Here is a 5,489-nt window from a genome sequence, read left to right on the forward strand (position 1 = left end):
AATAATTGCTTCACCTGTATGGCTCCCCTTCCTAATTCTCATGTTCCTATATGAACCTCCACTGGAGGAAGCATTGGGGTCAGATATCAAATTCTCTTCAAAATATGGCCAGTTCATGATTCACAAACCATCTCTCTACCTTGTCCCCTCTTACATATCTTCCTTCAAAAGTAATTATTGGATATTTATAAGCCACATACAATATATCAGGAATTAAGGATGTTACAGGAAATATAAAGCCAAATATAAAAGCCTCCTTGCTCTCAAGTAACTCTTATTTTGTTGGGGATGGCCTCATGGTCATATATTTGTGCATGTGTAGACACACATGTGACATATACCTATTTCACACATGTGTGCATATTTGTATGTTTATACATATATATATATACACACACACACAAACAAATGCATATGGCTCAACCAAGGATATACATTCACTAAATGGAAGATCTAGTATTTGCTACGGTCTTCTGACTCCAAATCCAGCCTTCTTCAATGACACATCAGTGTAACATGACAGTGAAAACAGGTAACACGAATTTAGACTGCATTAATAGGAGTAGAATGGTCAGAAAGAGGGAGAAAATACAGTTTATTTGTTCAATAATCCTCACATTCCAGTTTAAATATTAGGGTCCATTCTTGGAAACAGAACATAGCAAGAACACTGCTGCCATTTGTAATTATATTCAAAGGAACATGATAATGATGACAAAAGCACTAGATATCATGCAATATGAATATTGGGTGGAAGAACTAAGGATGTTTAGAGTGGACAAGAGAAGATTTAAGCAAGAATTTCATTATTTGAGGAATTGTCATATAAAAAAAAATTTCTGTTCTTCTACTTGGATTCAAGGGAAAGAACTAAGAGCAAAAGATAAAAGTAATTGATTTTAGACCAATAAAAGAAAAATAAAATAATTCATAATAAAATCTATGAAAAAAATTTTTTAAAAAGCTGAAAAATGTGATTGGTTTGCCTCAGGGGTAATAAGATTTCCATAATTTAATGCAAGCAGTGGCTGGATGATTGATCATTTTTTTTTTTAGATTTTATAGAGAGAATACCTGTTCAGATGTTAGTTGATCTAGAACATCACTGAAGTCCCTTCTAATTTTTAAATTATTTTTTTCCTTTTATTCCAGAAACCTATAGTTCTATCCATGATAAATAGGTAAGAGGAGTACAGAGGTAAAGAAGAGGGGAGGGGGTAGAAAAAAGACAGGAGAGAAAGAGAGAGAGAGACAGAGAAATAGTGACAGAGACAGAGACTTTCCTGAAGAGTTCTTACTACCTTCAGTTGTAGCCCATTGTGGCAGCAAGGACCCCAGCATCCCGAGGGTGTCTGCCAACACAGGTTCTTGGATCTGATTTTATAAAGTAAAGCAACTCAAAATGGGTTAACAAACTTACTTTAATCAGTCAGATATGTATCGTTCACCTAGTTCAGGGGAAAAAAGGTCAGCACCCCGAACTTCAAAGTATACAGACAGAATTATCAAGACAAAAACAGATCAAGTAGACAGATTTCCAAACTGTCCAAACATTACATTCCTACCAAACAATATCTGGGTTTCAAAGCCGGGGAGCTCCGGACAACGGCTTTCCAGAATTTCATCTGATCAGATCACAGATCACTTCTCAAAGTGAGCCCCCGAAACAAAGTTACACATCAGGGCTTATATAGCCTTCTCCTGGCTCAGAGAATGTAACAACCTTCTGGACCCACTGGCCAATCAAGAATTATCTACTGAAAAACATGCCTCCCACCCCAGGCTCCAGGTACACTTTAGCCTAGGGGCAAGGAAGATCTTCAAAATTTACATTCCAATACACCCATTATTTTTGGACAGCTTTTATTCTTAGGAAATGCTTTACTATACAGTCTCATTATATTGACATTATAAGCCTCTGAGATGCTATGGAAGGTGTGACACCTGATGAAGAAGGTAAGTTTAATTGGGTCATGCTGTCTCCACACATAGTCACAGTGCTAGTTAGTTACAGAGCTACAAGGTGAAAATTATATGCAACTCTATATACTTAATAGAATAATAAGTATTCTATCTTTCTGTACAATAGAGCAGGGGAAATGTAATTAGTTTGAACTGTCATTTTTGTTATGGATTGAATTTTTATAGTATTCTTGACTTCTTAAATTTATACAGTTTTACCCTAGAACAGGAAGGGTTTTAGTTTTTTTTTTTCTAAGTTTCAATTGATCTTTATTAAGCACAGGGGATGTGTATACTTGATGAAGAAAATAATGCAGAAGAAGTATAATGTATACAAATACAAAAAGATACAAAATATGCTGCAACCAGATTGACTTGAGAGTGTCCTGGCCTATGGCATACATATAACCTAAATTAGTAGGCACAAATGTCCACACCTGAGACAGGTTCTCTGTTTCTCCTCCCACTGACAGGAGAAGCAAAAGACACAGACATAGTCATAAAGAGAGTCAGTTTTTTGGTCAATTAGTTATTGGAGGTTGGTGCTGAGTCCTTGGCAGGCATCACTGAGACCTTGTGGGAGGCCAAGCCCTTCACCTTATAATAAGACACAACCTGCTGGGACACCTCTGAAAAGATTTCTTGGATCAGCGTGTGTAAAGGACCCCCATCCCCAACCAACACTTCCATGTCTGTGACGTTAGCACCCTCAAAACCCATGGTGATGATAGACATGGGTAGGTGTGAGGCCCAAAACATGGCCTCCTTTGTAGCCTCAAAAATATGACACAGCCTCATCTGATAGCAGGAGCAACATAAAGTATTATGAGGCAGATTCCTGCTGTGCAGCCTGGGTAGCAAACCCAGGTTGATAACGGGAGAAAAATTCTCAGAGCCATAGAATCAAGCCTGGGGCTGGGCCTAGTGATAGTCATCTACAATACCCTGGATACCTGAAGAGTAAGGGTTACTGGAATGGAAGTTCAAGGCAAATTCATGAGAGACCTGACAATTAACTGAGGATAGTCTGTTCATGTCATACTCCTGTATCATACAACCCACACTCCCCAAAGCTGTGTAGTTATTTATTGACACCACAGGAACTTAGGTAGTGCAGGAAATATGAAGAGGAATGGTCCCTGTTCCATCCAGTAAAGTTCATGCCCACTAAGAAAGTCCAAGACAAAGAACTTTGCCTCAGTATTGGCAGACCTTAAACTGGATGATCACTGAGTTCTTCTAACTCTTATTTTTTTCTTGTTTCTCAGGATGCATACAGTCAAACTCCACTAGGGTGCCATGCAGCTGGGTCAAATTGGTCTGGAAGGCTCCAATGAGGTCATGAGAATCATCACTGTCATAGTCTTAGCAGTATATCTGGATGGGCAGGCTGGGGTCTCTCTCACAGGAACTCTGCAAAGGAACACTGAAGCAGCTTCATGTAGGATTGAGATGGTTCTTAATCACCTCAGAAATGTAGACCAGAAGCCACTTCCCATTATTCTGTTGGCAAGACTCTAGGAATGGATCATGTCTGCCCAGAAAGTCCCTGCCCAGGTTCCTGGCCTCCACTACCATGGTCACCACTCAAGTGTACTTCACCTCCTGGACTGAGATGGTGATGGTTCCTTGTCCAGCTGCCTTCCTAGGTTTCAATATTAGGGGCAGGGTCACAGTCTGGCTGGATACAATCTGTCCTAGGGTACATTTGGCTCCCTGCAAGAGGTCATCATCTCTAGTCTCAGGAGTCTTGTTCTCAATTAACAGACACCAAGAACCAAGTTGTAGACCATTTCAAAGTGATAGTCAATTGGCAGTGGTCTAGGAAAATCAGGGCTGGAGCAATTCTGACAGAGCTCTGGCTGAAAGGGCTCAGTTCAATTGCCCCACCCACCATCCTGTAACAGGACAGAGAGTGGGTAGACCTTGGAACCAATGTCCTTATAGATGAGGTAATCACAGGAGATGAACAGCTGTACTGAGGTAACAAATGAACCACTGGGGAGAGCTGCATGGTCCTAAGCTGTCTCTCAGTGTCAACGTCTCAGTCCTGTGGTGGACAGCCCCAGTGTGAGCAGGGTCCCTGAATCCCGCTGCCACAAAAAATGGTTGCCCAGAATAGGAAGCTTATGGAAAACTCACCTTCAGTAGTGACTTGCTGTTGTTGTTAGGTCTTAGTAGCTAACATATTCCATGATACTGAAGAATAGTTTAAATGAGTATCTTTCTCCTTGTTTATATCTTAATTGATGTCAGTATCGAGTACCATGTTTCCCTGATAATAAGACCTATCCTGAAAATAAGCCCTCCCCTTACTGTGTAAGATTCCTCTAAAATAAGCCCTCCCCTGAAAATAAGCCCTATTGAGATTGCTACTGTAGTGAAGGTGATCCCCTGCGCTACACGCTACATTACGGTACCCTCTGTATGCACCGCCCCCCTCCCCTCCCGTGAAACGCACGCCACGCTCCGAGCTGCATCCAATCAGAGCTGCAGCAGTGAGCGTGTCATCCTGTTCTTCCCCAGTGATTTGCTTATTGAATAAAGGTACATTTTTTTTGTTCACATTTACCTGTTTATTAAAATTGCTGTCAATGTTCATTAAAATAAGCCCTCCCCTGAAAATAAGCCCTCTGGTGTTTTTCTGTCCAAAAAAAATAATTATTATCGGGGAAACACAGTAGGTAACAAAACAATTATCTATGCAGTAGCACAAGGCATTAAATAGTATTATAATTTTCAGATATTTTACTTGATACTTAATACAGTAGCTGCATGAACATGGTTAAATGATCTAAGTCTCAGTTTCCCTACATATAGGATGTGGCGAATAATACTTCAATTACCTCCAAAATATGATTTCTGGGAGTATAAATGGGATAATGTAAGCAAATAACCTTGAAAACTATAAATCATCATTTATGCATAAGGTGGTATCTCTTATATATGCCACCACATTTTAGCCTGATAAGTTTAACTAGGTGAGAACACATTTCATTTAGTCAATTAAAAAGCCTTAGACTAATTGTGAAGTCATTTGGTGACATAAAATGATGCAAGACAATGATCTATTCCAATTGGCAATTGTATATTTTTGTCCGCCCTTTTCTGTCCCCCACCTACCTAGACAGCCCTCTGAATCCTACATAAAGCATAAAGTTAGCTTTTTAGTTTGTTTTTAGAGGGATTTTTGTCTTTTCCCCCCCAGATATGAAAGTGTGTATCTTTCTTTCTTTCTTTCTTTCTTTCTTTCTTTCTTTCTTTCTTTCTTTCTTTCTTTCTTTCTTTCTTTCTTTCTTTTCTTTCTTTCTTTCTTTCTTTCTTTCTTTCTTTCTTTCTCTCTCTCTCTTTCCTTCCTTTCTTTCTTCCTTCCTTCCTTTCTTTCTTTCTTTCTTTCTTTCTTTCTTTCTTTCTTTCTTTCTTTCTTTCTTTCTTCCTTCCTTCCTTCCTTCCTTCCTTCCTTCCTTCCTTCCTTCCTTCCTTTCTTTCTTTCTTCCTTCCTTCCTTCCTTCCTTCCTTCCTTCCTT

The 5,489-nt window shown here is 39.4% G+C and overlaps 1 pseudogene; it reads right to left on the reverse strand.

The window, feature by feature from the left end:
- Positions 1-2,487: 2,487 nt before the first annotated feature.
- Positions 2,488-5,489, reverse strand: part of LOC138165644 (copine-1-like) — a 12,061-nt pseudogene continuing 9,059 nt past the window's right edge.

Source organism: Petaurus breviceps, unplaced genomic scaffold (assembly GCF_028583685.1).
Source record: "Petaurus breviceps papuanus isolate PSGF00001 unplaced genomic scaffold, PetGlider_PUasm1.0 214, whole genome shotgun sequence".
In the NCBI taxonomy this organism is placed as follows: domain Eukaryota; kingdom Metazoa; phylum Chordata; class Mammalia; order Diprotodontia; family Petauridae; genus Petaurus; species Petaurus breviceps.